At 45.4% G+C, this 8,391-nt stretch overlaps 1 protein-coding gene across 1 annotated transcript in view; it reads left to right on the top strand.

The window, feature by feature from the left end:
- The first annotated feature begins 250 nt into the window (after positions 1-250).
- Positions 251-8,391, top strand: part of LOC135554421 (synaptotagmin-C-like) — a 44,641-nt gene continuing 36,500 nt past the window's right edge. Inside the window, exon 1 of the mRNA XM_064986732.1 lies at positions 251-391. The gene's annotated coding sequence lies outside the window, so the exon portion shown is untranslated. The remainder of the gene's footprint in view (positions 392-8,391) is intronic.

Here is an 8,391-nt window from a genome sequence, read left to right as displayed (position 1 = left end):
AGTGGTCTGTCCCCATCGCACCACGCGTCTCCTCGCCTCCAGCAACACCCCCTCTCCTCCTCACACACTGCCTCTACAGTCCCCTCCCATCCCCGGGCTCTGCTCGGCTCTCTCTCCCCTCTCTACCACACATATACATCAGTATGTCTTTAGCACGGGTAGCGCTATACAGTCAGCGAGCGGAGAAGCCCGTTTAGTATTCCGAGCACAGGGGAAGAGAGGGAGGGAGGGAGGGAGGGGAGAGTGAAATACAAAGAAAAAACGAGCGTGAGAAGACAGAAAACACATTCCAAGACAAGAAAATAGGAAAGGATGAGAGGGGAGCGGAGAGATACCATATTGTTCATTTCTCCCTCTCAGTCTACCCTTCCGCCTTTTTCTTCCATCCCAGGTAAAGTATTTGAGCCCATTTTCCTGTCTTGGGGTAGAGGGCGGAATGTTGATTTTTAACGCGTCGCATCTGAAAAATAGGCTAGTGTTTGGATGAAAAGGGCAGGTAGGAGAAAGAACAGTCTCGGATACAACATAGAGGTATGATGATATTTCATTGTTGTCATTTTAATACACGCCTATGTGTCGTTATATAGGTTCGGCTACTCACCATAATATCCTGTGTGATCTTGTGTCACCGTAAGTGTTATAGTATATCCATACTGTAGCTATGTGCCACCTAACTGACTGTATGTCCGTCCGGTTCAAATATACATGTTATGCATATTTTGTGCAAGTGATGTGCGAATGTAATCTATTCTAATTTAATGTATAGCCCATTGGTTCGAGCGTTATGGCATGCTTATAGTAGCCTATGTAGCCCACCCTGTAGGTTATCTGTCGCGCAAGTGTGCAGTGTGCATAGCATGTATGTGGGTTTATATGTCTGTCGGGATGTAAGCAATTTCTCTCAGATAAATCCAACTTTTGAATACATGTATAGGTGTATAGGGCGAAACACACACGCAAGCACGCACGCACAGACACACACACACACACACACACACACACACACACACACACACACACACACACACACACACACACACACACACACACACACACACACACACACACACACACACACACACACACACACACACACACACACACACACACACATCATGAATAAGACAGGGGAAACATGTAGGAGCTGAAAGGAGTGTTATTCCCCTCCACCCACACCCCCTTCACCCCATCCCACCCCTCTCTCCTCTCCCCTCTCCCCTCTCCCCCCATCAAAGGCACAGTGGCTCTGGCTTTATGAGATAGACTTCCATAATTATGCAAATATGAATACGCTCATATGTAACCAAAGTCACAAGGATAGTCTAGATGGCTCACTGACTTTGACGTAAATGTAAGTGAAGTATGAAGCGAGGGCTATCCACGTGCACTGTGTGGGTGGTGAGAATGTTGCCATCTTAGTATTGGACCAGTGAGCTGCTCTGCATATATGGATGTGCAGCTTCTTCCACCGGCTCTAGTCTGCACAGGAAGAGAGCGGAACCAGTATCCCAGGGTTCCTCACTGGCCTCTTGCTCAGCTTGGTGCTCGCGCTGTGTTTCCTGTGTGACGATATAGATAATTTAGACACTCGCGGGAGCAGGCCTGGAGCAGCAGAGAGCCCTGCATGCAGCACAGCAGAATTCAGTGTGTGTGTGTGTGTGTGTGTGTGTGTTTTTGTGTGATGATGTATGGACATAAACAGAATATTGAAACCTCCAACGTCGGATAGTTGTACTAAAAGCTTGCCTATGGGCTGTTACAGGCCAGCCTGGAGTAACCTAAAGGCTGAGTCGCAGGCAGCAAAGCTATTACCTTTCATGTCAATAGACATTAATACAAGGTCTTCAATCTTGGCCTTGTATTTCTAGTGCCATCTCACAGCCAAATACAGGAGGCAGTCCTCTTTTGTAGCGGTAAAGGTTTTTGGTAGTATCTATTTACCCTAGTGCATCAGTATGACACAGTTGGATGAGCAGAGAGCACAGATGATATTGACCCAGACAGACATGACGCTGTGATGCACTGGCCTCGATAGGTAGGAAGTGATGCAAAGGTCCATGCCAGTGCTAGTGAGAAAAGGTCATGACCTCCGTGTGAGTCACGGAGGGCCTTGCATCCAGTGACTTCATGTCTTAAAAATGAGTCTTGAGGTCGGAAGTGATAGTGCGCTTATAACACAAGTCCATGGAATACAGAAGAACAGACAGCACAGAAATGAGGAGAGGATGGTAGAGTAGAGGAGGGGATGGTAGAGTAGAGGAGAGGATGGTAGAGTAGAGGAGAGGATGGTAGAGAAGAGGATAGTAGAGTAGAGGAGAGGATGGTAGAGTAGAGGAGAGGATGGTAGAGAAGAGGATGGTAGAGTAGAGGAGAGGATGGTAGAGGAGGGGATGGTAGAGGAGAGTAGAGTAGAGTAGTGGATGATAGAGTAGAGGGGAGGATGGTAGAGTAGAGTAGAGGAGAGGATGGTAGAGGAGAGGATGGTAGAGTAGAGTAGAGGATGGTAGAGTGGAGTAGAGGATGGTAGAGTAGAGTAGAGGATGGTAGAGTAGAGTAGAGGATGATAGAGTAGAGTAGAGGATGGTAGAGTAGAGTAAAGGATGGTAGAGTACAGTATGGTAGAGTAGAGTAGAGGATGGTAGAGTAGAGGAAAAGATAGTGGAGTAGATGAGAGGATGGTAGAGTAGAGGCGAAGATGGTAGAGTAGAGGAGAGGATGGTAGATTAGAGGAGAGGATGGTAGAGTAGAGGATGGTAGAGTAGAGGAGAGGATGGTAGAGGAGAGGATGGTAGAGTAGAGGATGGTAGAGTAGAGGAGAGGATGGTAGAGGAGAGTAGAGGATGGTAGAGTAGAGAAGAAGATGGTAGAGTAGAGGCGAAGATGGTAGAGTAGAGGAGAGGATGGTAGATTAGAGGAGAGGATGGTAGAGTAGAGGAGAAGATGGTAAAGTACAGTAGAGGATGGTAGAGTAGAGGAGATGATGGTAGAGTGGAGGAGAGGATGGTAGAGGAGAGGATGGTAGAGGAGAGGAGAGGATGATAGAGTAGAGGAGAGGATGGTAGAGTAGAGGAGAGGAGAGGATGGTAGAGTAGAGGAGATAATGGTAGAGTAGAGGAGAGGATGGTAGAGGAGAGGAGAGGATGGTAGAGTAGAGGAAAGGATGGTAGAGTAGAGGAGAGGATGGTAGAGTAGAAGAGAAGATGGTAGAGTAGAGGAGAGGATGGTAGAGTAGAGTAAAGGATGGTAGAGTAGAGGTGAATATGGTAGAGTAGAGGAGAGGATGGTAGATTAGAGGAGAGGATGGTAGAGTAGAGGAGAAGATGGTAGAGTAGAGTAGAGGATGGTAGAGTAGAGGAGATGATGGTAGAGTAGAGGAGAGGATGGTAGAGGAGAGGATGGTAGAGTAGAGGAGAGGATGGTAGAGTAGAGGAGAGGATGGTAGAGTAGAGGAGAGAATGGTAGAGTAGAGGAGAGGATGGTAGAGGAGAGGAAAGGATGGTAGAGTAGATGAGAGGATGGTAGAGTAGATGAGAGGATGGTAGAGTAGAAGAGAAGATGGTAGAGTAGAGGAGAGGATGGTAGAGTAGAGGAGAGGATGGTAGAGTAGAAGAGAAGATGGTAGCGTAGAGGAGAGGATGGTAGAGTAGAAGAGAAGATGGTAGAGTAGAGGAGAGGATGGTAGAGTAGAGTAAAGGATGGTAGAGTAGAGGAGAAGATGGTAGAGTAGAGGAGAAGATGGTAGAGTAGAGTAAAGGATGGTAGATTAGAGGAGAGGATGGTAGAGTAGAGGAGAAGATGGTAGAGTAGATGAGAGAATGGTAGAGTAGAAGAGATGATGGTAGAGTAGAGGAGAAGATGGTAGAGTATAGGATGGTAGAGTAGAGGAGAAGATGGTAGAGTAGAGGAGAAGATGGTAGAGTAGAGGAGAAGATGGTAGAGTAGAGTAAAGGATGGTAGATTAGAGGAGAGGATGGTAGAGTAGAGGAGAAGATGGTAGAGTAGATGAGAGAATGGTAGAGTAGAGGAGAAGATGGTAGAGTAGAGGAGAAGATGGTAGAGTATAGGATGGTAGAGTAGAGGAGAAGATGGTAGAGTAGAGGAGAAGATGGTAGAGTAGAGGATGGTAGAGTAGAGGAGAGGATGGTAGAGTGGAGGAGAAGATGGTAGAGTAGAGGAGAAGATGGTAGAGTAGAGGAGAAGATGGTAGAGTAGATGAGAGGATGGTAGAGTAGAGGAGATGATGGTAGAGTAGAGGAGATGATGGTAGAGTAGAGGAGAAGATGGTAGAGTATCGGATGGTAGAGTAGAGGAGAAGATGGTAGAGAAGAGGATGGTAGAGTAGAGGAGAGGATGGTAGAGAAGAGGATGGTAGAGTAGAGGAGAGGATGGTAGAGGAGGGGATGGTAGAGGAGAGTAGAGTAGAGTAGTGGATGGTAGAGTAGAGGGGAGGATGGTAGAGGAGAGGATGGTAGAGGAGAGGATGGTAGAGTAGAGTAGAGTAGAGGATGGAAGAGTAGAGTAGAGGATGGTAGAGTAGAGTAGAGGATGATAGAGTAGAGTAGAGGATGGTAGAGTAGAGTAGAGGATGGTAGAGTACAGTATGGTAGAGTAGAGTAGAGGATGGTAGAGTAGAGGAGAGGATGGTAGAGTAGAGTAGAGGATGGTAGAGTGGATGAGAGGATGGTAGAGGAGAGGATGGTAGAGTAGAGGAGAGGATGGTAGAGGAGAGGAGAGGATGGTAGAGGACAGTAGAGGATGGTAGAGTAGAGAAGAAGATGGTAGAGTAGAGGAGAGGAGAGGATGGTAGAGTAGAGTAAATGATGGTAGAGTAGAGGAGAAGATGGTAGAGTAGAGGAGAAGATGGTAGAGTAGAGTAAAGGATGGTAGATTAGAGGAGAGGATGGTAGATTAGAGGAGAGGATGGTAGAGTAGAGGAGAAGATGGTAAAGTACAGTAGAGGATGGTAGAGGAGAGGAGATGATGGTAGAGTGGAGGAGAGGATGGTAGAGGAGAGGATGGTAGAGTAGAGGAGAGGATGATAGAGTAGAGGAGAGGATGGTAGAGTAGAGGAGAGGAGAGGATGGTAGAGTAGAGGAGATAATGGTAGAGTAGAGGAGAGGATGGTAGAGGAGAGGAGAGGATGGTAGAGTAGAGTAGAGGAAAGGATGGTAGAGTAGATGAGAGGATGGTAGAGTAGAGGAGAGGATGGTAGAGTAGAAGAGAAGATGGTAGAGTAGAGGAGAGGATGGTAGAGTAGAGTAAAGGATGGTAGAGTAGAGGCGAAGATGGTAGAGTAGAGGAGAGGATGGTAGATTAGAGGAGAGGATGGTAGAGTAGAGGAGAAGATGGTAGAGTAGATGAGAGGATGGTAGAGTGGAGGATGTTAGAGTAGATGAGAGGATGGTAGAGTGGAGGAGAAGATGGTAGAGTAGAGAAGAAGATGGTAGAGTGGAGGAGAAGATGGTAGAGTAGAGGAGAAGATGGTAGAGTAGAGGAGAAGATGGTAGAGTAGATGAGAGGATGGTAGAGTAGATGAGAGGATGGTAGAGTAGATGAGAGGATGGTAGAGTAGAGGAGAGGATGGTAGAGTAGATGAGAGGATGGTAGAGTAGAGGAGAAGATTGTAGAGTAAAGGAGAAGATGGTAGAGTAGAGGAGAAGATGGTAGAGTATATGAGAGGATGGTAGAGTAGATGAGAGGATGGTAGAGTAGATGAGAAGATGGTAGAGTAGAGTAGAAGATGGTAGAGTAGATGAGAGGATGGTAGAGTAGATGAGAGGATGGTAGAGTAGAGGAGAAGATGGTAGAGTAGAGTAGAGAAGGGCAGTATACTAAAGAGCTCAAGAGAAGAGGACAGAGCTATGCTTTTTGAAGTGAGATATTGAAATAGAAAACGATATAATCATATTGTTATGAAAATGCAATTTTTGAAATTAATCAAACACTCTGCATACGGTGGAATATCCTGTTGCTTTTTAAGCTACTAGATGTGTAACATCATAATAGGTCATCTTTCCTCAGGAGAAACCAGAACGTTCCTGAAAGTAATGAGAGGTAGATTTGAGATGACTTCAGGTAAAAGAAACCAGAACGTTCCTGAAAGTAATGAGAGGTAGATTTGAGATGACTTCAGGTAAAAGAAACCAGAACGTTCCTGAAAGTAATGAGAGGTAGATTTGAGATGACTTCAGGTGAAAGAAACCAGAACGTTCCTGAAAGTAATGAGAGGTAGATTTGAGATGACTGCAGGTAAAAGATAACAAAAAGAAGAGGGAGCTAATAGAAAATGATTCCATCAACTTCATTGAGATGCGGCTGAAACATCCCATTAGCTTCATTGAGATGCGGCTGAAACATCCCATTAGCTTCATTGAGATGCAGCTGAAACATCCCATTAGCTTCATTGAGATGCAGCTGAAACATCCCATTAGCTTCATTGAGATGCAGCTGAAACATCCCATTAGCTTCATTGAGATGCAGCTGAAACATCCCATTAGCTTCATTGAGATGCAGCTGAAACATCCCATTAGCTTCATTGAGATGCAGCTGAAACATCAGCTTCATTGAGATGCAGCTTCATTAGCTTCATTGATGCAGCTGAAACATCCCATCAGCTTCATTGAGATGCAGCTGAAACATCCCATCAGCTTCATTGAGATGCAGCTGAAACATCCCATTAGCTTCATTGAGATGCAGCTGAAACATCCCATCAGCTTCATTGAGATGCAGCTGAAACATCCCATCAGCTTCATTGAGATGCAGCTGAAACATCCCATTCGCTGTACCTCATGGATTACCTCTCTTTGTCTCTTCTTGCATCGTGCAAATTTCCACCCAACCTGTCTTTGCTCACTTACATTTTCTCTATCAAACACATAGGTTGTCGTTTTTCAGACAGAGCGTCACTTCGAATAGCAAAGGAATTCTGTTAAAAGGTAACAGTTGCTGAGCCTGTAGAGTGAAAGTCAGCCGTGCATATGAGAAGGAGACGATGAAATCTTCTAAACCCATCCAAATGTTTGATTTGTCTCTGTAAGTAATCCAAACTGCTTCGCCCTTTGGTCGAATTCACCACTTCTGTTGCGATGAAAGGAAAAGTGAAGTCCCTCAAGAAAGACTGACGTCTGATGTGAAATAAATTGCAATATTTCAAAGGACGTGGTGACATTACCATAATCTCTGCATAATAGTCGCTACACAGCATGTAATGTGATATTATACTAATTCTGACATAATGCAAAGCTGTGATATTGAACGTATTCTGTATGAGAGACATACTGTGTCAGGCTCAGGTGTGATGCCTTCCTCTGAAGAGGAAACCCAGTGAATGAGCTGAGATTTACGCTCCTCTCCTATGATCCCCTGTGTGTGAAATACATGCTTTTTGGGTTTCAATGTGTCACAGTTCACACCTCTCCTCCTCTTCTGCCTTTTCGGCTTTTCTCAACAAACTGGCACAAGCTCAGAGATTCATCACACTCTAGAGAGAGAAAAGGCCCGAGAGCAATGCCCAGAATCAGTTGTCCCAAAGCAAATACAAGCCTCACCCATTATAGGCCCAAAGAAACATCTGGCCTAAAACCAGTGCTGAGGTGCACTTTCAGGCATCATTCATCACATGTTAAATGTGTTTAGCTGGAAGGGGTCTCTGATTGGACAGTGACATTACTAACCATCTGTTTCTTCCCATAAGATTGGGCAGTAGCCTTGGTTATCCGTCTCTGACCTTAGTGGGCGCCTGGCTGCTCTCTGCTACATGATTGGACAGTGACCTTACTGGTGCCAGATTAATGTTTTGTGATTGGAACGTGACCTTCCTGGTTACCGAGTCCATGTTGGGTGTTTGAGCAGTGAATTTACTTGCAATGCAGCCACCATTTTGAGATTGGACAGTGACCTCACACCGCTTACCTATTCACTGTTGCTTGATTGGACAGTGACCTTCCTGGTTGCCTTGTCTGTCTATTGTGATTGGACAGAGCACGTCCTTGGTTTTCCAGTCTCTGTAGTGTGATTAGACAAATACCTTCCCTGCTGTCCTGTCGCTGTAGTGCGATTGGACAGTGACCTTCCTGGTTGACCGGTCTCTGTTGGTGTATTGGTTGCCTACGGTTATTGATTTAAAACAGGGCAGCAGTCAATGGAATGTCTGTGGGAGGTTTGTGTTCCTTTGTGGCTGTGAGCGTCTCAGTATAGAGTGTTGTATGGAGGAAGAGATGAGTCTCTACGTGTCTGAAGGCATATTTATCAGTAAATAACGAGGCTCTGTAAATATTTTGCTTCTGGTAAATTGCACAGCCAGACCTTGATTACTATTGTTGCTATGTCACCAACACTGCCTCCTGCTCCATTCCATTCCTTTCTACTTACCTTTCATCTCCTCCTCTCCCT

Source organism: Oncorhynchus masou, chromosome 14 (genome assembly GCF_036934945.1).
Source record: "Oncorhynchus masou masou isolate Uvic2021 chromosome 14, UVic_Omas_1.1, whole genome shotgun sequence".
NCBI classification, from domain to species: Eukaryota; Metazoa; Chordata; class Actinopteri; order Salmoniformes; family Salmonidae; genus Oncorhynchus; species Oncorhynchus masou.
The sequence above is the reverse complement of the archived record's forward strand: the minus strand, read 5'-3'. Positions and strand labels throughout refer to the sequence as shown.